This window comes from Eubalaena glacialis, chromosome 11, assembly GCF_028564815.1.
Source record: "Eubalaena glacialis isolate mEubGla1 chromosome 11, mEubGla1.1.hap2.+ XY, whole genome shotgun sequence".
In the NCBI taxonomy this organism is placed as follows: Eukaryota; Metazoa; Chordata; class Mammalia; order Artiodactyla; family Balaenidae; genus Eubalaena; species Eubalaena glacialis.
Window position 1 is genome coordinate 85,463,693 of NC_083726.1, and position 26,479 is coordinate 85,490,171.

Here is a 26,479-nt window from a genome sequence, read left to right on the forward strand (position 1 = left end):
CAGGAGCAGAGCTTCCTGGTTCTACGCAGTGTTCTGGTACTGAAACGGGTGCTGAAGCAAGGCCCCTAGGAGTGTTGAAAAGCTTACTACCTTGACACTAAAGCAGAACAACGATGAAGGCCTCATGGAGCTGCTGCACGCCTCTCGTTTTGCAAGGATAATCAGGGCCTTACTTCGAAGCTTGGGCTCACATTGACTTTCACTTTAGGTATAGAGCAGAGCAGGGTGAGCTTCCAACAAGGAACTGGAAACCCAAGGTTTCTTAGGAGAAAACTCATTTTCTTCTCAGAACCATGCCGGCAGTGAGGAAAACCCCGGCAACAACAATGCTTTTCAGGTAGCTTCGAGGCCGCATGAACGGAGCTTTCATAATGGGAAAAGAAGCCTTATGCCATCAGTCTCCAATTTCTAGGTTGACACGCAGCATACACGCAGGACCAGAGCTTACTGTCTCTACGCAGTGTTCTGGTACCGAAACGGTTGCTTAAGCAAAGTCCCTAGGAGTCTTGGAAAGCTTACTACCGTGAAACTAAAGCAGAACAGCGATGAAGGCCTCATGGAGCTGCTGCACGCCTCCCGTTTTGCCAGCATAATCAGGGCCTTACTTCGAGGCTAGTGCTCACATTGACTTTCACGTTTGGTATAGAGTAGAGCAGGGTGAGCTTCCAACTAGGAACTAGAAGCACAAGGTTTCTTTCGAGAAAACTCATTTTCTTCTATGAGCCATGCCGGCTGTAAGTAAAAGCACGGTAACAACAGTGCTTTTCAGGTAGCTTCGGGGCCGCATCAACGGAGCTTTCATAATGGGAAAACTAGCCTTGTGCCATCAGTCTCTAATTTCTAGGTTGACACGCAGCATACACGCAGGAGCAGAGCTTCCTGGTTCTACGCAGTGTTCTGGTACTGAAACGGGTGCTGAAGCAAGGCCCCTAGGAGTGTTGAAAAGCTTACTACCTTGACACTAAAGCTGAACAACGATGAAGGCCTCATGGAGCTGCTGCACGCCTCTCGTTTTGCAAGGATAATCAGGGCCTTACTTCGAAGCTTGGGCTCACGTTGACTTTCACTTTAGGTATAGAGCAGAGCAGGGTGAGCTTCCAACAAGGAACTGGAAACCCAAGGTTTCTTAGGAGAAAACTCATTTTCTTCTCAGAACCATGCCGGCAGTGAGGAAAACCCCGGCAACAACAATGCTTTTCAGGTAGCTTCGAGGCCGCATGAATGGAGCTTTCAAAACGGGAACACAAGCGTTGTGCCATCAGTCTCTAATTTCTAGGTTGACACGCAGCATACACCCAGGAGCAGAGCTTCCTGGTTCTACGCAGTCTTCTGGTACTGAAACGGGTGCTGAAGCAAGGCCCTTAGGAGTGTTGAAAAGCTTACTACCTTGAAACTAGGGCAGAACAACGATGAACGCCTCAAGAGCTGCTGCACGCCTCTCCTTTTGCAAGGATAATCAGGGCCTTACTTCGAAGCTTGGGCTCACGTTGACTTTCACTTTAGGTATAGCGCAGAGCAGGGTGAGCTTCCAACAAGGAACTGGAAACCCAAGGTTTCTTAGGAGAAAACTCATTTTCTTCTCAGAACCATGCCGGCAGTGAGGAAAACCCCGGCAACAACAATGCTTTTCAGGTAGCTTCGAGGCCGCATGAACGGAGCTTTCATAATGGGAAAAGAAGTCTTATGCCATCAGTCTCCAATTTCTAGGTTGACACGCAGCATACACGCAGGACCAGAGCTTACTGTCTCTACGCAGTGTTCTGGTACCGAAACGGTTGCTTAAGCAAAGTCCCTAGGAGTCTTGGAAAGCTTACTACCGTGAAACTAAAGCAGAACAGCGATGAAGGCCTCATGGAGCTGCTGCACGCCTCCCGTTTTGCCAGCATAATCAGGGCCTTACTTCGAGGCTAGTGCTCACATTGACTTTCACGTTTGGTATAGAGCAGAGCAGGGTGAGCGTCCAACTAGGAACTGGAAGCACAAGGTTTCTTTCGAGAAAACTCATTTTCTTCTATGAGCCATGCCGGCTGTAAGTAAAAGCACGGTAACAACAGTGCTTTTCAGGTAGCTTCGGGGCCGCATCAACGGAGCTTTCATAATGGGAAAACTAGCCTTGTGCCATCAGTCTCTAATTTCTAGGTTGACACGCAGCATACACGCAGGAGCAGAGCTTCCTGGTTCTACGCAGTGTTCTGGTACTGAAACGGGTGCTGAAGCAAGGCCCCTAGGAGTGTTGAAAAGCTTACTACCTTGACACTAAAGCAGAACAACGATGAAGGCCTCATGGAGCTGCTGCACGCCTCTCGTTTTGCAAGGATAATCAGGGCCTTACTTCGAAGCTTGGGCTCACGTTGACTTTCACTTTAGGTATAGAGCAGAGCAGGGTGAGCTTCCAACAAGGAACTGGAAACCCAAGGTTTCTTAGGAGAAAACTCATTTTCTTCTCAGAACCATGCCGGCAGTGAGGAAAACCCCGGCAACAACAATGCTTTTCAGGTAGCTTCGAGGCCGCATGAACGGAGCTTTCATAATGGGAAAAGAAGCCTTATGCCATCAGTCTCCAATTTCTAGGTTGACACGCAGCATACACGCAGGACCAGAGCTTACTGTCTCTACGCAGTGTTCTGGTACCGAAACGGTTGCTTAAGCAAAGTCCCTAGGAGTCTTGGAAAGCTTACTACCGTGAAACTAAAGCAGAACAGCGATGAAGGCCTCATGGAGCTGCTGCACGCCTCCCGTTTTGCCAGCATAATCAGGGCCTTACTTCGAGGCTAGTGCTCACATTGACTTTCACGTTTGGTATAGAGCAGAGCAGGGTGAGCGTCCAACTAGGAACTGGAAGCACAAGGTTTCTTTCGAGAAAACTCATTTTCTTCTATGAGCCATGCCGGCTGTAAGTAAAAGCACGGTAACAACAGTGCTTTTCAGGTAGCTTCGGGGCCGCATCAACGGAGCTTTCATAATGGGAAAACTAGCCTTGTGCCATCAGTCTCTAATTTCTAGGTTGACACGCAGCATACACGCAGGAGCAGAGCTTCCTGGTTCTACGCAGTGTTCTGGTACTGAAACGGGTGCTGAAGCAAGGCCCCTAGGAGTGTTGAAAAGCTTACTACCTTGACACTAAAGCAGAACAACGATGAAGGCCTCATGGAGCTGCTGCACGCCTCTCGTTTTGCAAGGATAATCAGGGCCTTACTTCGAAGCTTGGGCTCACATTGACTTTCACTTTAGGTATAGAGCAGAGCAGGGTGAGCTTCCAACAAGGAACTGGAAACCCAAGGTTTCTTAGGAGAAAACTCATTTTCTTCTCAGAACCATGCCGGCAGTGAGGAAAACCCCGGCAACAACAATGCTTTTCAGGTAGCTTCGAGGCCGCATGAACGGAGCTTTCATAATGGGAAAAGAAGCCTTATGCCATCAGTCTCCAATTTCTAGGTTGACACGCAGCATACACGCAGGACCAGAGCTTACTGTCTCTACGCAGTGTTCTGGTACCGAAACGGTTGCTTAAGCAAAGTCCCTAGGAGTCTTGGAAAGCTTACTACCGTGAAACTAAAGCAGAACAGCGATGAAGGCCTCATGGAGCTGCTGCACGCCTCCCGTTTTGCCAGGATAATCAGGGCCTTACTTCGAGGCTAGTGCTCACATTGACTTTCACGTTTGGTATAGAGTAGAGCAGGGTGAGCTTCCAACTAGGAACTAGAAGCACAAGGTTTCTTTCGAGAAAACTCATTTTCTTCTATGAGCCATGCCGGCTGTAAGTAAAAGCACGGTAACAACAGTGCTTTTCAGGTAGCTTCGGGGCCGCATCAACGGAGCTTTCATAATGGGAAAACTAGCCTTGTGCCATCAGTCTCTAATTTCTAGGTTGACACGCAGCATACACGCAGGAGCAGAGCTTCCTGGTTCTACGCAGTGTTCTGGTACTGAAACGGGTGCTGAAGCAAGGCCCCTAGGAGTGTTGAAAAGCTTACTACCTTGACACTAAAGCAGAACAACGATGAAGGCCTCATGGAGCTGCTGCACGCCTCTCGTTTTGCAAGGATAATCAGGGCCTTACTTCGAAGCTTGGGCTCACGTTGACTTTCACTTTAGGTATAGAGCAGAGCAGGGTGAGCTTCCAACAAGGAACTGGAAACCCAAGGTTTCTTAGGAGAAAACTCATTTTCTTCTCAGAACCATGCCGGCAGTGAGGAAAACCCCGGCAACAACAATGCTTTTCAGGTAGCTTCGAGGCCGCATGAACGGAGCTTTCATAATGGGAAAAGAAGCCTTATGCCATCAGTCTCCAATTTCTAGGTTGACACGCAGCATACACGCAGGACCAGAGCTTACTGTCTCTACGCAGTGTTCTGGTACCGAAACGGTTGCTTAAGCAAAGTCCCTAGGAGTCTTGGAAAGCTTACTACCGTGAAACTAAAGCAGAACAGCGATGAAGGCCTCATGGAGCTGCTGCACGCCTCCCGTTTTGCCAGGATAATCAGGGCCTTACTTCGAGGCTAGTGCTCACATTGACTTTCACGTTTGGTATAGAGTAGAGCAGGGTGAGCTTCCAACTAGGAACTAGAAGCACAAGGTTTCTTTCGAGAAAACTCATTTTCTTCTATGAGCCATGCCGGCTGTAAGTAAAAGCACGGTAACAACAGTGCTTTTCAGGTAGCTTCGGGGCCGCATCAACGGAGCTTTCATAATGGGAAAACTAGCCTTGTGCCATCAGTCTCTAATTTCTAGGTTGACACGCAGCATACACGCAGGAGCAGAGCTTCCTGGTTCTACGCAGTGTTCTGGTACTGAAACGGGTGCTGAAGCAAGGCCCCTAGGAGTGTTGAAAAGCTTACTACCTTGACACTAAAGCAGAACAACGATGAAGGCCTCATGGAGCTGCTGCACGCCTCTCGTTTTGCAAGGATAATCAGGGCCTTACTTCGAAGCTTGGGCTCACGTTGACTTTCACTTTAGGTATAGAGCAGAGCAGGGTGAGCTTCCAACAAGGAACTGGAAACCCAAGGTTTCTTAGGAGAAAACTCATTTTCTTCTCAGAACCATGCCGGCAGTGAGGAAAACCCCGGCAACAACAATGCTTTTCAGGTAGCTTCGAGGCCGCATGAACGGAGCTTTCATAATGGGAAAAGAAGCCTTATGCCATCAGTCTCCAATTTCTAGGTTGACACGCAGCATACACGCAGGACCAGAGCTTACTGTCTCTACGCAGTGTTCTGGTACCGAAACGGTTGCTTAAGCAAAGTCCCTAGGAGTCTTGGAAAGCTTACTACCGTGAAACTAAAGCAGAACAGCGATGAAGGCCTCATGGAGCTGCTGCACGCCTCCCGTTTTGCCAGGATAATCAGGGCCTTACTTCGAGGCTAGTGCTCACATTGACTTTCACGTTTGGTATAGAGCAGAGCAGGGTGAGCGTCCAACTAGGAACTGGAAGCACAAGGTTTCTTTTGAGAAAACTCATTTTCTTCTATGAGCCATGCCGGCTGTAAGTAAAAGCACGGTAACAACAGTGCTTTGCAGGTAGCTTCGGGGCCGCATCAACGGAGCTTTCATAATGGGAAAACTAGCCTTGTGCCATCAGTCTCTAATTTCTAGGTTGACACGCAGCATACACGCAGGAGCAGAGCTTCCTGGTTCTACGCAGTGTTCTGGTACTGAAACGGGTGCTGAAGCAAGGCCCCTAGGAGTGTTGAAAAGCTTACTACCTTGACACTAAAGCAGAACAACGATGAAGGCCTCATGGAGCTGCTGCACGCCTCTCGTTTTGCAAGGATAATCAGGGCCTTACTTCGAAGCTTGGGCTCACGTTGACTTTCACTTTAGGTATAGAGCAGAGCAGGGTGAGCTTCCAACAAGGAACTGGAAACCCAAGGTTTCTTAGGAGAAAACTCATTTTCTTCTCAGAACCATGCCGGCAGTGAGGAAAACCCCAGCAACAACAATGCTTTTCAGGTAGCTTTGAGGCCGCATGAACGGAGCTTTCATAATGGGAAAAGAAGCCTTATGCCATCAGTCTCCAATTTCTAGGTTGACACGCAGCATACACGCAGGACCAGAGCTTATTGTCTCTACGCAGTGTTCTGGTACCGAAACGGTTGCTTAAGCAAAGTCCCTAGGAGTCTTGGAAAGCTTACTACCGTGAAACTAAAGCAGAACAGCGATGAAGGCCTCATGGAGCTGCTGCACGCCTCCCGTTTTGCCAGCATAATCAGGGCCTTACTTCGAGGCTAGTGCTCACATTGACTTTCACGTTTGGTATAGAGTAGAGCAGGGTGAGCCTCCAACTAGGAACTGGAAGCACAAGGTTTCTTTCGAGAAAACTCATTTTCTTCTATGAGCCATGCCGGCTGTAAGTAAAAGCACGGTAACAACAGTGCTTTTCAGGTAGCTTCGGGGCCGCATCAACGGAGCTTTCATAATGGGAAAACTAGCCTTGTGCCATCAGTCTCTAATTTCTAGGTTGACACGCAGCATACATGCAGGAGCAGAGCTTCCTGGTTCTACGCAGTGTTCTGGTACTGAAACGGGTGCTGAAGCAAGGCCCCTAGGAGTGTTGAAAAGCTTACTACCTTGACACTAAAGCAGAACAACGATGAAGGCCTCATGGAGCTGCTGCACGCCTCTCGTTTTGCAAGGATAATCAGGGCCTTACTTCGAAGCTTGGGCTCACGTTGACTTTCACTTTAGGTATAGAGCAGAGCAGGGTGAGCTTCCAACAAGGAACTGGAAACCCAAGGTTTCTTAGGAGAAAACTCATTTTCTTCTCAGAACCATGCCGGCAGTGAGGAAAACCCCGGCAACAACAATGCTTTTCAGGTAGCTTCGAGGCCGCATGAACGGAGCTTTCATAATGGGAAAAGAAGCCTTATGCCATCAGTCTCCAATTTCTAGGTTGACACGCAGCATACACGCAGGACCAGAGCTTACTGTCTGTACGCAGTGTTCTGGTACCGAAACGGTTGCTTAAGCAAAGTGCCTAGGAGTCTTGGAAAGCTTACTACCGTGAAACTAAAGCAGAACAGCGATGAAGGCCTCATGGAGCTGCTGCACGCCTCCCGTTTTGCCAGGATAATCAGGGCCTTACTTCGAGGCTAGTGCTCACATTGACTTTCACGTTTGGTATAGAGCAGAGCAGGGTGAGCGTCCAACTAGGAACTGGAAGCACAAGGTTTCTTTCGAGAAAACTCATTTTCTTCTATGAGCCATGCCGGCTGTAAGTAAAAGCACGGTAACAACAGTGCTTTTCAGGTAGCTTCGGGGCCGCATCAACGGAGCTTTCATAATGGGAAAACTAGCCTTGTGCCATCAGTCTCTAATTTCTAGGTTGACACGCAGCATACACGCAGGACCAGAGCTTACTGTCTCTACGCAGTGTTCTGGTACCGAAACTGTTGCTTAAGCAAAGTCCCTAGGAGTCTTGGAAAGCTTACTACCGTGAAACTAAAGCAGAACAGCGATGAAGGCCTCATGGAGCTGCTGCACGCCTCCCGTTTTGCCAGCATAATCAGGGCCTTACTTCGAGGCTAGTGCTCACATTGACTTTCACGTTTGGTATAGAGCAGAGCAGGGTGAGCTTCCAACTAGGAACTGGAAGCACAAGGTTTCTTTCGAGAAAACTCATTTTCTTCTAAGAGCCATGCCAGCTGTAAGTAAAAGCACGGTAACAACAGTGCTTTTCAGGTAGCTTCGGGGCCGCATCAATGGAGCTTTCATAATGGGAAAACTAGCCTTGTGCCATCAGTCTCTAATTTCTAGGTTGACACGCAGCATACACGCAGGAGCAGAGATTCCTGGTTCTACGCAGTGTTCTGGTAATGAAACGGGTGCTGAAGCAAGGCCCCTAGGAGTGTTGAAAAGCTTACTACCTTGAAACTAAAGCAGAACAAAGATGAACGCCTCAAGAGCTGCTGCACGCCTCTCGTTTTGCAAGGATAATCAGGGCCTTACTTCGAAGCTTGGGCTCACGTTGACTTTCACTTTAGGTATAGCGCAGAGCAGGGTGAGCTTCCAACAAGGAACTGGAAACCCAAGGTTTCTTAGGAGAAAACTCATTTTCTTCTCAGAACCATGCCGGCAGAGAGGAAAACCCCGGCAACAACAATGCTTTTCAGGTAGCTTCGAGGCCGCATGAACGGAGCTTTCATAATGGGAAAAGAAGTCTTATGCCATCAGTCTCCAATTTCTAGGTTGACACGCAGCATACACGCAGGACCAGAGCTTACTGTCTCTACGCAGTGTTCTGGTACCGAAACGGTTGCTTAAGCAAAGTCCCTAGGAGTCTTGGAAAGCTTACTACCGTGAAACTAAAGCAGAACAGCGATGAAGGCCTCATGGAGCTGCTGCACGCCTCCCGTTTTGCCAGCATAATCAGGGCCTTACTTCGAGGCTAGTGCTCACATTGACTTTCACGTTTGGTATAGAGCAGAGCAGGGTGAGCGTCCAACTAGGAACTGGAAGCACAAGGTTTCTTTCGAGAAAACTCATTTTCTTCTATGAGCCATGCCGGCTGTAAGTAAAAGCACGGTAACAACAGTGCTTTTCAGGTAGCTTCGGGGCCGCATCAACGGAGCTTTCATAATGGGAAAACTAGCCTTGTGCCATCAGTCTCTAATTTCTAGGTTGACACGCAGCATACACGCAGGAGCAGAGCTTCCTGGTTCTACGCAGTGTTCTGGTACTGAAACGGGTGCTGAAGCAAGGCCCCTAGGAGTGTTGAAAAGCTTACTACCTTGACACTAAAGCAGAACAACGATGAAGGCCTCATGGAGCTGCTGCACGCCTCTCGTTTTGCAAGGATAATCAGGGCCTTACTTCGAAGCTTGGGCTCACGTTGACTTTCACTTTAGGTATAGAGCAGAGCAGGGTGAGCTTCCAACAAGGAACTGGAAACCCAAGGTTTCTTAGGAGAAAACTCATTTTCTTCTCAGAACCATGCTGGCAGTGAGGAAAACCCCGGCAACAACAATGCTTTTCAGGTAGCTTCGAGGCCGCATGAACGGAGCTTTCATAATGGGAAAAGAAGCCTTATGCCATCAGTCTCCAATTTCTAGGTTGACACGCAGCATACACGCAGGACCAGAGCTTACTGTCTCTACGCAGTGTTCTGGTACCGAAACGGTTGCTTAAGCAAAGTCCCTAGGAGTCTTGGAAAGCTTACTACCGTGAAACTAAAGCAGAACAGCGATGAAGGCCTCATGGAGCTGCTGCACGCCTCCCGTTTTGCCAGCATAATCAGGGCCTTACTTCGAGGCTAGTGCTCACATTGACTTTCACGTTTGGTATAGAGCAGAGCAGGGTGAGCTTCCAACTAGGAACTGGAAGCACAAGGTTTCTTTCGAGAAAACTCATTTTCTTCTATGAGCCATACCGGCTGTAAGTAAAAGCACGGTAACAACAGTGCTTTTCAGGTAGCTTCGGGGCCGCATCAACGGAGCTTTCATAATGGGAAAACTAGCCTTGTGCCATCAGTCTCTAATTTCTAGGGTGACACGCAGCATACACGCAGGAGCAGAGCTTCCTGGTTCTACGCAGTGTTCTGGTAATGAAACGGGTGCTGAAGCAAGGCCCCTAGGAGTGTTGAAAAGCTTACTACCTTGAAACTAAAGCAGAACAAAGATGAACGCCTCAAGAGCTGCTGCACGCCTCTCGTTTTGCAAGGATAATCAGGGCCTTACTTCGAAGCTTGGGCTCACGTTGACTTTCACTTTAGGTATAGCGCAGAGCAGGGTGAGCTTCCAACAAGGAACTGGAAACCCAAGGTTTCTTAGGAGAAAACTCATTTTCTTCTCAGAACCATGCCGGCAGTGAGGAAAACCCCGGCAACAACAATGCTTTTCAGGTAGCTTCGAGGCCGCATGAACGGAGCTTTCATAATGGGAAAAGAAGCCTTATGCCATCAGTCTCCAATTTCTAGGTTGACACGCAGCATACACGCAGGACCAGAGCTTACTGTCTCTACGCAGTGTTCTGGTACCGAAACGGTTGCTTAAGCAAAGTCCCTAGGAGTCTTGGAAAGCTTACTACCGTGAAACTAAAGCAGAACAGCGATGAAGGCCTCATGGAGCTGCTGCACGCCTCCCGTTTTGCCAGCATAATCAGGGCCTTACTTCGAGGCTAGTGCTCACATTGACTTTCACGTTTGGTATAGAGCAGAGCAGGGTGAGCTTCCAACTAGGAACTGGAAGCACAAGGTTTCTTTCGAGAAAACTCATTTTCTTCTAAGAGCCATGCCAGCTGTAAGTAAAAGCACGGTAACAACAGTGCTTTTCAGGTAGCTTCGGGGCCGCATCAACGGAGCTTTCATAATGGGAAAACTAGCCTTGTGCCATCAGTCTCTAATTTCTAGGTTGACACGCAGCATACAGGCAGGAGCAGAGCTTCCTGGTTCTACGCAGTGTTCTGGTACTGAAACGGGTGCTGAAGCAAGGCCCCTAGGAGTGTTGAAAAGCTTACTACCTTGACACTAATGCAGAACAACGATGAAGGCCTCATGGAGCTGCTGCACGCCTCTCGTTTTGCAAGGATAATCAGGGCCTTACTTCGAGGCTAGTGCTCACATTGACTTTCACGTTTGGTATAGAGCAGAGCAGGGTGAGCGTCCAACTAGGAACTGGAAGCACAAGGTTTCTTTCGAGAAAACTCATTTTCTTCTATGAGCCATGCCGGCTGTAAGTAAAAGCACGGTAACAACAGTGCTTTTCAGGTAGCTTCGGGGCCGCATCAACGGAGCTTTCATAATGGGAAAACTAGCCTTGTGCCATCAGTCTCTAATTTCTAGGTTGACACGCAGCATACACGCAGGAGCAGAGCTTCCTGGTTCTACGCAGTGTTCTGGTACTGAAACGGGTGCTGAAGCAAGGCCCCTAGGAGTGTTGAAAAGCTTACTACCTTGACACTAAAGCAGAACAACGATGAAGGCCTCATGGAGCTGCTGCACGCCTCTCGTTTTGCAAGGATAATCAGGGCCTTACTTCGAAGCTTGGGCTCACGTTGACTTTCACTTTAGGTATAGAGCAGAGCAGGGTGAGCTTCCAACAAGGAACTGGAAACCCAAGGTTTCTTAGGAGAAAACTCATTTTCTTCTCAGAACCATGCCGGCAGTGAGGAAAACCCCGGCAACAACAATGCTTTTCAGGTAGCTTCGAGGCCGCATGAACGGAGCTTTCATAATGGGAAAAGAAGCCTTATGCCATCAGTCTCCAATTTCTAGGTTGACACGCAGCATACACGCAGGACCAGAGCTTACTGTCTCTACGCAGTGTTCTGGTACCGAAACGGTTGCTTAAGCAAAGTCCCTAGGAGTCTTGGAAAGCTTACTACCGTGAAACTAAAGCAGAACAGCGATGAAGGCCTCATGGAGCTGCTGCACGCCTCCCGTTTTGCCAGCATAATCAGGGCCTTACTTCGAGGCTAGTGCTCACATTGACTTTCACGTTTGGTATAGAGCAGAGCAGGGTGAGCTTCCAACTAGGAACTGGAAGCACAAGGTTTCTTTCGAGAAAACTCATTTTCTTCTATGAGCCATGCCGGCTGTAAGTAAAAGCACGGTAACAACAGTGCTTTTCAGGTAGCTTCGGGGCCGCATCAACGGAGCTTTCATAATGGGAAAACTAGCCTTGTGCCATCAGTCTCTAATTTCTAGGTTGACACGCAGCATACACGCAGGAGCAGAGCTTCCTGGTTCTACGCAGTGTTCTGGTACTGAAACGGGTGCTGAAGCAAGGCCCCTAGGAGTGTTGAAAAGCTTACTACCTTGAAACTAAAGCAGAACAAAGATGAACGCCTCAAGAGCTGCTGCACGCCTCTCGTTTTGCAAGGATAATCAGGGCCTTACTTCGAAGCTTGGGCTCACGCTGACTTTCACTTTAGGTATAGCGCAGAGCAGGGTGAGCTTCCAACAAGGAACTGGAAACCCAAGGTTTCTTAGGAGAAAACTCATTTTCTTCTCAGAACCATGCCGGTAGAGAGGAAAACCCCGGCAACAACAATGCTTTTCAGGTAGCTTCGAGGCCGCATGAACGGAGCTTTCATAATGGGAAAAGAAGTCTTATGCCATCAGTCTCCAATTTCTAGGTTGACACGCAGCATACACGCAGGACCAGAGCTTACTGTCTCTACGCAGTGTTCTGGTACCGAAACGGTTGCTTAAGCAAAGTCCCTAGGAGTCTTGGAAAGCTTACTACCGTGAAACTAAAGCAGAACAGCGATGAAGGCCTCATGGAGCTGCTGCACGCCTCCCGTTTTGCCAGCATAATCAGGGCCTTACTTCGAGGCTAGTGCTCACATTGACTTTCACGTTTGGTATAGAGCAGAGCAGGGTGAGCGTCCAACTAGGAACTGGAAGCACAAGGTTTCTTTCGAGAAAACTCATTTTCTTCTATGAGCCATGCCGGCTGTAAGTAAAAGCACGGTAACAACAGTGCTTTTCAGGTAGCTTCGGGGCCGCATCAACGGAGCTTTCATAATGGGAAAACTAGCCTTGTGCCATCAGTCTCTAATTTCTAGGTTGACACGCAGCATACACGCAGGAGCAGAGCTTCCTGGTTCTACGCAGTGTTCTGGTACTGAAACGGGTGCTGAAGCAAGGCCCCTAGGAGTGTTGAAAAGCTTACTACCTTGACACTAAAGCAGAACAACGATGAAGGCCTCATGGAGCTGCTGCACGCCTCTCGTTTTGCAAGGATAATCAGGGCCTTACTTCGAAGCTTGGGCTCACGTTGACTTTCACTTTAGGTATAGAGCAGAGCAGGGTGAGCTTCCAACAAGGAACTGGAAACCCAAGGTTTCTTAGGAGAAAACTCATTTTCTTCTCAGAACCATGCCGGCAGTGAGGAAAACCCCGGCAACAACAATGCTTTTCAGGTAGCTTCGAGGCCGCATGAACGGAGCTTTCATAATGGGAAAAGAAGCCTTATGCCATCAGTCTCCAATTTCTAGGTTGACACGCAGCATACACGCAGGACCAGAGCTTACTGTCTCTACGCAGTGTTCTGGTACCGAAACGGTTGCTTAAGCAAAGTCCCTAGGAGTCTTGGAAAGCTTACTACCGTGAAACTAAAGCAGAACAGCGATGAAGGCCTCATGGAGCTGCTGCACGCCTCCCGTTTTGCCAGCATAATCAGGGCCTTACTTCGAGGCTAGTGCTCACATTGACTTTCACGTTTGGTATAGAGCAGAGCAGGGTGAGCTTCCAACTAGGAACTGGAAGCACAAGGTTTCTTTCGAGAAAACTCATTTTCTTCTATGAGCCATGCCGGCTGTAAGTAAAAGCACGGTAACAACAGTGCTTTTCAGGTAGCTTCGGGGCCGCATCAACGGAGCTTTCATAATGGGAAAACTAGCCTTGTGCCATCAGTCTCTAATTTCTAGGGTGACACGCAGCATACACGCAGGAGCAGAGCTTCCTGGTTCTACGCAGTGTTCTGGTAATGAAACGGGTGCTGAAGCAAGGCCCCTAGGAGTGTTGAAAAGCTTACTACCTTGAAACTAAAGCAGAACAAAGATGAACGCCTCAAGAGCTGCTGCACGCCTCTCGTTTTGCAAGGATAATCAGGGCCTTACTTCGAAGCTTGGGCTCACGTTGACTTTCACTTTAGGTATAGCGCAGAGCAGGGTGAGCTTCCAACAAGGAACTGGAAACCCAAGGTTTCTTAGGAGAAAACTCATTTTCTTCTCAGAACCATGCCGGCAGTGAGGAAAACCCCGGCAACAACAATGCTTTTCAGGTAGCTTCGAGGCCGCATGAACGGAGCTTTCATAATGGGAAAAGAAGCCTTATGCCATCAGTCTCCAATTTCTAGGTTGACACGCAGCATACACGCAGGACCAGAGCTTACTGTCTCTACGCAGTGTTCTGGTACCGAAACGGTTGCTTAAGCAAAGTCCCTAGGAGTCTTGGAAAGCTTACTACCGTGAAACTAAAGCAGAACAGCGATGAAGGCCTCATGGAGCTGCTGCACGCCTCCCGTTTTGCCAGCATAATCAGGGCCTTACTTCGAGGCTAGTGCTCACATTGACTTTCACGTTTGGTATAGAGCAGAGCAGGGTGAGCTTCCAACTAGGAACTGGAAGCACAAGGTTTCTTTCGAGAAAACTCATTTTCTTCTAAGAGCCATGCCAGCTGTAAGTAAAAGCACGGTAACAACAGTGCTTTTCAGGTAGCTTCGGGGCCGCATCAACGGAGCTTTCATAATGGGAAAACTAGCCTTGTGCCATCAGTCTCTAATTTCTAGGTTGACACGCAGCATACACGCAGGAGCAGAGCTTCCTGGTTCTACGCAGTGTTCTGGTACTGAAACGGGTGCTGAAGCAAGGCCTCTAGGAGTGTTGAAAAGCTTACTACCTTGACACTAAAGCAGAACAACGATGAAGGCCTCATGGAGCTGCTGCACGCCTCTCGTTTTGCAAGGATAATCAGGGCCTTACTTCGAGGCTAGTGCTCACATTGACTTTCACGTTTGGTATAGAGCAGAGCAGGGTGAGCGTCCAACTAGGAACTGGAAGCACAAGGTTTCTTTCGAGAAAACTCATTTTCTTCTATGAGCCATGCCGGCTGTAAGTAAAAGCACGGTAACAACAGTGCTTTTCAGGTAGCTTCGGGGCCGCATCAACGGAGCTTTCATAATGGGAAAACTAGCCTTGTGCCATCAGTCTCTAATTTCTAGGTTGACACGCAGCATACACGCAGGAGCAGAGCTTCCTGGTTCTACGCAGTGTTCTGGTACTGAAACGGGTGCTGAAGCAAGGCCCCTAGGAGTGTTGAAAAGCTTACTACCTTGACACTAAAGCAGAACAACGATGAAGGCCTCATGGAGCTGCTGCACGCCTCTCGTTTTGCAAGGATAATCAGGGCCTTACTTCGAAGCTTGGGCTCACGTTGACTTTCACTTTAGGTATAGAGCAGAGCAGGGTGAGCTTCCAACAAGGAACTGGAAACCCAAGGTTTCTTAGGAGAAAACTCATTTTCTTCTCAGAACCATGCCGGCAGTGAGGAAAACCCCGGCAACAACAATGCTTTTCAGGTAGCTTCGAGGCCGCATGAACGGAGCTTTCATAATGGGAAAAGAAGCCTTATGCCATCAGTCTCCAATTTCTAGGTTGACACGCAGCATACACGCAGGACCAGAGCTTACTGTCTCTACGCAGTGTTCTGGTACCGAAACGGTTGCTTAAGCAAAGTCCCTAGGAGTCTTGGAAAGCTTACTACCGTGCAACTAAAGCAGAACAGCGATGAAGGCCTCATGGAGCTGCTGCACGCCTCCCGTTTTGCCAGCATAATCAGGGCCTTACTTCGAGGCTAGTGCTCACATTGACTTTCACGTTTGGTATAGAGCAGAGCAGGGTGAGCTTCCAACTAGGAACTGGAAGCACAAGGTTTCTTTCGAGAAAACTCATTTTCTTCTATGAGCCATGCCGGCTGTAAGTAAAAGCACGGTAACAACAGTGCTTTTCAGGTAGCTTCGGGGCCGCATCAACGGAGCTTTCATAATGGGAAAACTAGCCTTGTGCCATCAGTCTCTAATTTCTAGGTTGACACGCAGCATACACGCAGGAGCAGAGCTTCCTGGTTCTACGCAGTGTTCTGGTACTGAAACGGGTGCTGAAGCAAGGCCCCTAGGAGTGTTGAAAAGCTTACTACCTTGAAACTAAAGCAGAACAAAGATGAACGCCTCAAGAGCTGCTGCACGCCTCTCGTTTTGCAAGGATAATCAGGGCCTTACTTCGAAGCTTGGGCTCACGCTGACTTTCACTTTAGGTATAGCGCAGAGCAGGGTGAGCTTCCAACAAGGAACTGGAAACCCAAGGTTTCTTAGGAGAAAACTCATTTTCTTCTCAGAACCATGCCGGCAGAGAGGAAAACCCCGGCAACAACAATGCTTTTCAGGTAGCTTCGAGGCCGCATGAACGGAGCTTTCATAATGGGAAAAGAAGTCTTATGCCATCAGTCTCCAATTTCTAGGTTGACACGCAGCATACACGCAGGACCAGAGCTTACTGTCTCTACGCAGTGTTCTGGTACCGAAACGGTTGCTTAAGCAAAGTCCCTAGGAGTCTTGGAAAGCTTACTACCGTGAAACTAAAGCAGAACAGCGATGAAGGCCTCATGGAGCTGCTGCACGCCTCCCGTTTTGCCAGCATAATCAGGGCCTTACTTCGAGGCTAGTGCTCACATTGACTTTCACGTTTGGTATAGAGCAGAGCAGGGTGAGCGTCCAACTAGGAACTGGAAGCACAAGGTTTCTTTCGAGAAAACTCATTTTCTTCTATGAGCCATGCCGGCTGTAAGTAAAAGCACGGTAACAACAGTGCTTTTCAGGTAGCTTCGGGGCCGCATCAACGGAGCTTTCATAATGGGAAAACTAGCCTTGTGCCATCAGTCTCTAATTTCTAGGTTGACACGCAGCATACACGCAGGAGCAGAGCTTCCTGGTTCTACGCAGTGTTCTGGTACTGAAACGGGTGCTGAAGCAAGGCCCCTAGGAGTGTTGAAAAGCTTACTACCTTGACACTAAAGCAGAACAACGATGAAGGCCTCATGGAGCTGCTGCACGCCTCTCGTTTTGCAAGGATAATCAGGGCCTTACTTCGAAGCTTGGGCTCACGTTGACTTTCACTTTAGGTATAGAGCAGAGCAGGGTGAGCTTCCAACAAGGAACTGGAAACCCAAGGTTTCTTAGGAGAAAACTCATTTTCTTCTCAGAACCATGCCGGCAGTGAGGAAAACCCCGGCAACAACAATGCTTTTCAGGTAGCTTCGAGGCCGCATGAACGGAGCTTTCATAATGGGAAAAGAAGCCTTATGCCATCAGTCTCCAATTTCTAGGTTGACACGCAGCATACACGCAGGACCAGAGCTTACTGTCTCTACGCAGTGTTCTGGTACCGAAACGGTTGCTTAAGCAAAGTCCCTAGGAGTCTTGGAAAGCTTACTACCGTGAAACTAAAGCAGAACAGCGATGAAGGCCTCATGGAGCTGCTGCACGCCTCCCGTTTTGCCAGGATAATCAGGGCCTTACTTCGAGGCTAGTGCTCACATTGACTTTCACGTTTGGTATAGAGTAGAGCAGGGTGAGCTTCCAACTAGGAACTAGAAGCACAAGGTTTCTTTCGAGAAAACTCATTTTCTTCTATGAGCCATGCCGGCTGTAAGTAAAAGCACGGTAACAACAGTGCTTTTCAGGTAGCTTCGGGGCCGCATCAACGGAGCTTTCATAATGGGAAAACTAGCCTTGTGCCATCAGTCTCTAATTTCTAGGTTGACACGCAGCATACACGCAGGAGCAGAGCTTCCTGGTTCTACGCAGTGTTCTGGTACTGAAACGGGTGCTGAAGCAAGGCCCCTAGGAGTGTTGAAAAGCTTACTACCTTGACACTAAAGCAGAACAACGATGAAGGCCTCATGGAGCTGCTGCACGCCTCTCGTTTTGCAAGGATAATCAGGGCCTTACTTCGAAGCTTGGGCTCACGTTGACTTTCACTTTAGGTATAGAGCAGAGCAGGGTGAGCTTCCAACAAGGAACTGGAAACCCAAGGTTTCTTAGGAGAAAACTCATTTTCTTCTCAGAACCATGCCGGCAGTGAGGAAAACCCCGGCAACAACAATGCTTTTCAGGTAGCTTCGAGGCCGCATCAACGGAGCTTTCATAATGGGAAAAGAAGCCTTATGCCATCAGTCTCCAATTTCTAGGTTGACACGCAGCATACACGCAGGACCAGAGCTTACTGTCTCTACGCAGTGTTCTGGTACCGAAACGGTTGCTTAAGCAAAGTCCCTAGGAGTCTTGGAAAGCTTACTACCGTGAAACTAAAGCAGAACAGCGATGAAGGCCTCATGGAGCTGCTGCACGCCTCCCGTTTTGCCAGCATAATCAGGGTCTTACTTCGAGGCTAGTGCTCACATTGACTTTCACGTTTGGTATAGAGCAGAGCAGGGTGAGCTTCCAACTAGGAACTGGAAGCACAAGGTTTCTTTCGAGAAAACTCATTTTCTTCTATGAGCCATGCCGGCTGTAAGTAAAAGCACGGTAACAACAGTGCTTTTCAGGTAGCTTCGGGGCCGCATCAACGGAGCTTTCATAATGGGAAAACTAGCCTTGTGCCATCAGTCTCTAATTTCTAGGTTGACACGCAGCATACACGCAGGAGCAGAGCTTCCTGGTTCTACGCAGTGTTCTGGTAATGAAACGGGTGCTGAAGCAAGGCCCCTAGGAGTGTTGAAAAGCTTACTACCTTGAAACTAAAGCAGAACAAAGATGAACGCCTCAAGAGCTGCTGCACGCCTCTCGTTTTGCAAGGATAATCAGGGCCTTACTTCGAAGCTTGGGCTCACGTTGACTTTCACTTTAGGTATAGCGCAGAGCAGGGTGAGCTTCCAACAAGGAACTGGAAACCCAAGGTTTCTTAGGAGAAAACTCATTTTCTTCTCAGAACCATGCCGGCAGAGAGGAAAACCCCGGCAACAACAATGCTTTTCAGGTAGCTTCGAGGCCGCATGAACGGAGCTTTCATAATGGGAAAAGAAGTCTTATGCCATCAGTCTCCAATTTCTAGGTTGACACGCAGCATACACGCAGGACCAGAGCTTACTGTCTCTACGCAGTGTTCTGGTACCGAAACGGTTGCTTAAGCAAAGTCCCTAGGAGTCTTGGAAAGCTTACTACCGTGAAACTAAAGCAGAACAGCGATGAAGGCCTCATGGAGCTGCTGCACGCCTCCCGTTTTGCCAGCATAATCAGGGCCTTACTTCGAGGCTAGTGCTCACATTGACTTTCACGTTTGGTATAGAGCAGAGCAGGGTGAGCGTCCAACTAGGAACTGGAAGCACAAGGTTTCTTTCGAGAAAACTCATTTTCTTCTATGAGCCATGCCGGCTGTAAGTAAAAGCACGGTAACAACAGTGCTTTTCAGGTAGCTTCGGGGCCGCATCAACGGAGCTTTCATAATGGGAAAACTAGCCTTGTGCCATCAGTCTCTAATTTCTAGGTTGACACGCAGCATACACGCAGGAGCAGAGCTTCCTGGTTCTACGCAGTGTTCTGGTACTGAAACGGGTGCTGAAGCAAGGCCCCTAGGAGTGTTGAAAAGCTTACTACCTTGACACTAAAGCAGAACAACGATGAAGGCCTCATGGAGCTGCTGCACGCCTCTCGTTTTGCAAGGATAATCAGGGCCTTACTTCGAAGCTTGGGCTCACGTTGACTTTCACTTTAGGTATAGAGCAGAGCAGGGTGAGCTTCCAACAAGGAACTGGAAACCCAAGGTTTCTTAGGAGAAAACTCATTTTCTTCTCAGAACCATGCCGGCAGTGAGGAAAACCCCGGCAACAACAATGCTTTTCAGGTAGCTTCGAGGCCGCATGAACGGAGCTTTCATAATGGGAAAAGAAGCCTTATGCCATCCTTCTCCAATTTCTAGGTTGACACGCAGCATACACGCAGGACCAGAGCTTACTGTCTCTACGCAGTGTTCTGGTACCGAAACGGTTGCTTAAGCAAAGTCCCTAGGAGTCTTGGAAAGCTTACTACCGTGAAACTAAAGCAGAACAGCGATGAAGGCCTCATGGAGCTGCTGCACGCCTCCCGTTTTGCCAGGATAATCAGGGCCTTACTTCGAGGCTAGTGCTCACATTGACTTTCACGTTTGGTATAGAGTAGAGCAGGGTGAGCTTCCAACTAGGAACTAGAAGCACAAGGTTTCTTTCGAGAAAACTCATTTTCTTCTATGAGCCATGCCGGCTGTAAGTAAAAGCACGGTAACAACAGTGCTTTTCAGGTAGCTTCGGGGCCGCATCAACGGAGCTTTCATAATGGGAAAACTAGCCTTGTGCCATCAGTCTCTAATTTCTAGGTTGACACGCAGCATACACGCAGGAGCAGTGCTTCCTGGTTCTACGCAGTGTTCTGGTACTGAAACGGGTGCTGAAGCAAGGCCCCTAGGAGTGTTGAAAAGCTTACTACCTTGACACTAAAGCAGAACAACGATGAAGGCCTCATGGAGCTGCTGCACGCCTCTCGTTTTGCAAGGATAATCAGGGCCTTACTTCGAAGCTTGGGCTCACGTTGACTTTCACTTTAGGTATAGAGCAGAGCAGGGTGAGCTTCCAACAAGGAACTGGAAACCCAAGGTTTCTTAGGAGAAAACTCATTTTCTTCTCAGAACCATGCCGGCAGTGAGGAAAACCCCGGCAACAACAATGCTTTTCAGGTAGCTTCGAGGCCGCATGAACGGAGCTTTCATAATGGGAAAAGAAGCCTTATGCCATCAGTCTCCAATTTCTAGGTTGACACGCAGCATACACGCAGGACCAGAGCTTACTGTCTCTACGCAGTGTTCTGGTACCGAAACGGTTGCTTAAGCAAAGTCCCTAGGAGTCTTGGAAAGCTTACTACCGTGAAACTAAAGCAGAACAGCGATGAAGGCCTCATGGAGCTGCTGCACGCCTCCCGTTTTGCCAGCATAATCAGGGCCTTACTTCGAGGCTAGTGCTCACATTGACTTTCACGTTTGGTATAGAGCAGAGCAGGGTGAGCTTCCAACTAGGAACTGGAAGCACAAGGTTTCTTTCGAGAAAACTCATTTTCTTCTAAGAGCCATGCCAGCTGTAAGTAAAAGCACGGTAACAACAGTGCTTTTCAGGTAGCTTCGGGGCCGCATCAACGGAGCTTTCATAATGGGAAAACTAGCCTTGTGCCATCAGTCTCTAATTTCTAGGTTGACACGCAGCATACACGCAGGAGCAGAGCTTCCTGGTTCTACGCAGTGTTCTGGTACTGAAACGGGTGCTGAAGCAAGGCCCCTAGGAGTGTTGAAAAGCTTACTACCTTGACACTAAAGCAGAACAACGATGAAGGCCTCATGGAGCTGCTGCACGCCTCTCGTTTTGCAAGGATAATCAGGGCCTTACTTCGAAGCTTGGGCTCACGTTGACTTTCACTTTAGGTATAGAGCAGAGCAGGGTGAGCTTCCAACAAGGAACTGGAAACCCAAGGTTTCTTAGGAGAAAACTCATTTTCTTCTCAGAACCATGCCGGCAGTGAGGAAAACCCCGGCAACAACAATGCTTTTCAGGTAGCTTCGAGGCCGCATGAACGGAGCTTTCATAATGGGAAAAGAAGCCTTATGCCATCAGTCTCCAATTTCTAGGTTGACACGCAGCATACACGCAGGACCAGAGCTTACTGTCTCTACGCAGTGTTCTGGTACCGAAACGGTTGCTTAAGCAAAGTCCCTAGGAGTCTTGGAAAGCTTACTACCGTGAAACTAAAGCAGAACAGCGATGAAGGCCTCATGGAGCTGCTGCACGCCTCCCGTTTTGCCAGCATAATCAGGGCCTTACTTCGAGGCTAGTGCTCACATTGACTTTCACGTTTGGTATAGAGCAGAGCAGGGTGAGCGTCCAACTAGGAACTGGAAGCACAAGGTTTCTTTCGAGAAAACTCATTTTCTTCTATGAGCCATGCCGGCTGTAAGTAAAAGCACGGTAACAACAGTGCTTTTCAGGTAGCTTCGGGGCCGCATCAACGGAGCTTTCATAATGGGAAAACTAGCCTTGTGCCATCAGTCTCTAATTTCTAGGTTGACACGCAGCATACACGCAGGAGCAGAGCTTCCTGGTTCTACGCAGTGTTCTGGTACTGAAACGGGTGCTGAAGCAAGGCCCCTAGGAGTGTTGAAAAGCTTACTACCTTGACACTAAAGCAGAACAACGATGAAGGCCTCATGGAGCTGCTGCACGCCTCTCGTTTTGCAAGGATAATCAGGGCCTTACTTCGAAGCTTGGGCTCACGTTGACTTTCACTTTAGGTATAGAGCAGAGCAGGGTGAGCTTCCAACAAGGAACTGGAAACCCAAGGTTTCTTAGGAGAAAACTCATTTTCTTCTCAGAACCATGCCGGCAGTGAGGAAAACCCCGGCAACAACAATGCTTTTCAGGTAGCTTCGAGGCCGCATGAACGGAGCTTTCATAATGGGAAAAGAAGCCTTATGCCATCAGTCTCCAATTTCTAGGTTGACACGCAGCATACACGCAGGACCAGAGCTTACTGTCTCTACGCAGTGTTCTGGTACCGAAACGGTTGCTTAAGCAAAGTCCCTAGGAGTCTTGGAAAGCTTACTACCGTGAAACTAAAGCAGAACAGCGATGAAGGCCTCATGGAGCTGCTGCACGCCTCCCGTTTTGCCAGGATAATCAGGGCCTTACTTCGAGGCTAGTGCTCACATTGACTTTCACGTTTGGTATAGAGTAGAGCAGGGTGAGCTTCCAACTAGGAACTAGAAGCACAAGGTTTCTTTCGAGAAAACTCATTTTCTTCTATGAGCCATGCCGGCTGTAAGTAAAAGCACGGTAACAACAGTGCTTTTCAGGTAGCTTCGGGGCCGCATCAACGGAGCTTTCATAATGGGAAAACTAGCCTTGTGCCATCAGTCTCTAATTTCTAGGTTGACACGCAGCATACACGCAGGAGCAGAGCTTCCTGGTTCTACGCAGTGTTCTGGTACTGAAACGGGTGCTGAAGCAAGGCCCCTAGGAGTGTTGAAAAGCTTACTACCTTGACACTAAAGCAGAACAACGATGAAGGCCTCATGGAGCTGCTGCACGCCTCTCGTTTTGCAAGGATAATCAGGGCCTTACTTCGAAGCTTGGGCTCACGTTGACTTTCACTTTAGGTATAGAGCAGAGCAGGGTGAGCTTCCAACAAGGAACTGGAAACCCAAGGTTTCTTAGGAGAAAACTCATTTTCTTCTCAGAACCATGCCGGCAGTGAGGAAAACCCCGGCAACAACAATGCTTTTCAGGTAGCTTCGAGGCCGCATGAACGGAGCTTTCATAATGGGAAAAGAAGCCTTATGCCATCAGTCTCCAATTTCTAGGTTGACACGCAGCATACACGCAGGACCAGAGCTTACTGTCTCTACGCAGTGTTCTGGTACCGAAACGGTTGCTTAAGCAAAGTCCCTAGGAGTCTTGGAAAGCTTACTACCGTGAAACTAAAGCAGAACAGCGATGAAGGCCTCATGGAGCTGCTGCACGCCTCCCGTTTTGCCAGCATAATCAGGGTCTTACTTCGAGGCTAGTGCTCACATTGACTTTCACGTTTGGTATAGAGCAGAGCAGGGTGAGCTTCCAACTAGGAACTGGAAGCACAAGGTTTCTTTCGAGAAAACTCATTTTCTTCTATGAGCCATGCCGGCTGTAAGTAAAAGCACGGTAACAACAGTGCTTTTCAGGTAGCTTCGGGGCCGCATCAACGGAGCTTTCATAATGGGAAAACTAGCCTTGTGCCATCAGTCTCTAATTTCTAGGTTGACACGCAGCATACACGCAGGAGCAGAGCTTCCTGGTTCTACGCAGTGTTCTGGTAATGAAACGGGTGCTGAAGCAAGGCCCCTAGGAGTGTTGAAAAGCTTACTACCTTGAAACTAAAGCAGAACAAAGATGAACGCCTCAAGAGCTGCTGCACGCCTCTCGTTTTGCAAGGATAATCAGGGCCTTACTTCGAAGCTTGGGCTCACGTTGACTTTCACTTTAGGTATAGCGCAGAGCAGGGTGAGCTTCCAACAAGGAACTGGAAACCCAAGGTTTCTTAGGAGAAAACTCATTTTCTTCTCAGAACCATGCCGGCAGAGAGGAAAACCCCGGCAACAACAATGCTTTTCAGGTAGCTTCGAGGCCGCATGAACGGAGCTTTCATAATGGGAAAAGAAGTCTTATGCCATCAGTCTCCAATTTCTAGGTTGACACGCAGCATACACGCAGGACCAGAGCTTACTGTCTCTACGCAGTGTTCTGGTACCGAAACGGTTGCTTAAGCAAAGTCCCTAGGAGTCTTGGAAAGCTTACTACCGTGAAACTAAAGCAGAACAGCGATGAAGGCCTCATGGAGCTGCTGCACGCCTCCCGTTTTGCCAGCATAATCAGGGCCTTACTTCGAGGCTAGTGCTCACATTGACTTTCACGTTTGGTATAGAGCAGAGCAGGGTGAGCGTCCAACTAGGAACTGGAAGCACAAGGTTTCTTTCGAGAAAACTCATTTTCTTCTATGAGCCATGCCGGCTGTAAGTAAAAGCACGGTAACAACAGTGCTTTTCAGGTAGCTTCGGGGCCGCATCAACGGAGCTTTCATAATGGGAAAACTAGCCTTGTGCCATCAGTCTCTAATTTCTAGGTTGACACGCAGCATACACGCAGGAGCAGAGCTTCCTGGTTCTACGCAGTGTTCTGGTACTGAAACGGGTGCTGAAGCAAGGCCCCTAGGAGTGTTGAAAAGCTTACTACCTTGACACTAAAGCAGAACAACGATGAAGGCCTCATGGAGCTGCTGCACGCCTCTCGTTTTGCAAGGATAATCAGGGCCTTACTTCGAAGCTTGGGCTCACGTTGACTTTCACTTTAGGTATAGAGCAGAGCAGGGTGAGCTTCCAACAAGGAACTGGAAACCCAAGGTTTCTTAGGAGAAAACTCATTTTCTTCTCAGAACCATGCCGGCAGTGAGGAAAACCCCGGCAACAACAATGCTTTTCAGGTAGCTTCGAGGCCGCATGAACGGAGCTTTCATAATGGGAAAAGAAGCCTTATGCCATCAGTCTCCAATTTCTAGGTTGACACGCAGCATACACGCAGGACCAGAGCTTACTGTCTCTACGCAGTGTTCTGGTACCGAAACGGTTGCTTAAGCAAAGTCCCTAGGAGTCTTGGAAAGCTTACTACCGTGAAACTAAAGCAGAACAGCGATGAAGGCCTCATGGAGCTGCTGCACGCCTCCCGTTTTGCCAGGATAATCAGGGCCTTACTTCGAGGCTAGTGCTCACATTGACTTTCACGTTTGGTATAGAGTAGAGCAGGGTGAGCTTCCAACTAGGAACTAGAAGCACAAGGTTTCTTTCGAGAAAACTCATTTTCTTCTATGAGCCATGCCGGCTGTAAGTAAAAGCACGGTAACAACAGTGCTTTTCAGGTAGCTTCGGGGCCGCATCAACGGAGCTTTCATAATGGGAAAACTAGCCTTGTGCCATCAGTCTCTAATTTCTAGGTTGACACGCAGCATACACGCAGGAGCAGAGCTTCCTGGTTCTACGCAGTGTTCTGGTACTGAAACGGGTGCTGAAGCAAGGCCCCTAGGAGTGTTGAAAAGCTTACTACCTTGACACTAAAGCAGAACAACGATGAAGGCCTCATGGAGCTGCTGCACGCCTCTCGTTTTGCAAGGATAATCAGGGCCTTACTTCGAAGCTTGGGCTCACGTTGACTTTCACTTTAGGTATAGAGCAGAGCAGGGTGAGCTTCCAACAAGGAACTGGAAACCCAAGGTTTCTTAGGAGAAAACTCATTTTCTTCTCAGAACCATGCCGGCAGTGAGGAAAACCCCGGCAACAACAATGCTTTTCAGGTAGCTTCGAGGCCGCATGAACGGAGCTTTCATAATGGGAAAAGAAGCCTTATGCCATCAGTCTCCAATTTCTAGGTTGACACGCAGCATACACGCAGGACCAGAGCTTACTGTCTCTACGCAGTGTTCTGGTACCGAAACGGTTGCTTAAGCAAAGTCCCTAGGAGTCTTGGAAAGCTTACTACCGTGAAACTAAAGCAGAACAGCGATGAAGGCCTCATGGAGCTGCTGCACGCCTCCCGTTTTGCCAGCATAATCAGGGCCTTACTTCGAGGCTAGTGCTCACATTGACTTTCACGTTTGGTATAGAGCAGAGCAGGGTGAGCGTCCAACTAGGAACTGGAAGCACAAGGTTTCTTTCGAGAAAACTCATTTTCTTCTATGAGCCATGCCGGCTGTAAGTAAAAGCACGGTAACAACAGTGCTTTTCAGGTAGCTTCGGGGCCGCATCAACGGAGCTTTCATAATGGGAAAACTAGCCTTGTGCCATCAGTCTCTAATTTCTAGGTTGACACGCAGCATACACGCAGGAGCAGAGCTTCCTGGTTCTACGCAGTGTTCTGGTACTGAAACGGGTGCTGAAGCAAGGCCCCTAGGAGTGTTGAAAAGCTTACTACCTTGACACTAAAGCAGAACAACGATGAAGGCCTCATGGAGCTGCTGCACGCCTCTCGTTTTGCAAGGATAATCAGGGCCTTACTTCGAAGCTTGGGCTCACGTTGACTTTCACTTTAGGTATAGAGCAGAGCAGGGTGAGCTTCCAACAAGGAACTGGAAACCCAAGGTTTCTTAGGAGAAAACTCATTTTCTTCTCAGAACCATGCCGGCAGAGAGGAAAACCCCGGCAACAACAATGCTTTTCAGGTAGCTTCGAGGCCGCATGAACGGAGCTTTCATAATGGGAAAAGAAGTCTTATGCCATCAGTCTCCAATTTCTAGGTTGACACGCAGCATACACGCAGGACCAGAGCTTACTGTCTCTACGCAGTGTTCTGGTACCGAAACGGTTGCTTAAGCAAAGTCCCTAGGAGTCTTGGAAAGCTTACTACCGTGAAACTAAAGCAGAACAGCGATGAAGGCCTCATGGAGCTGCT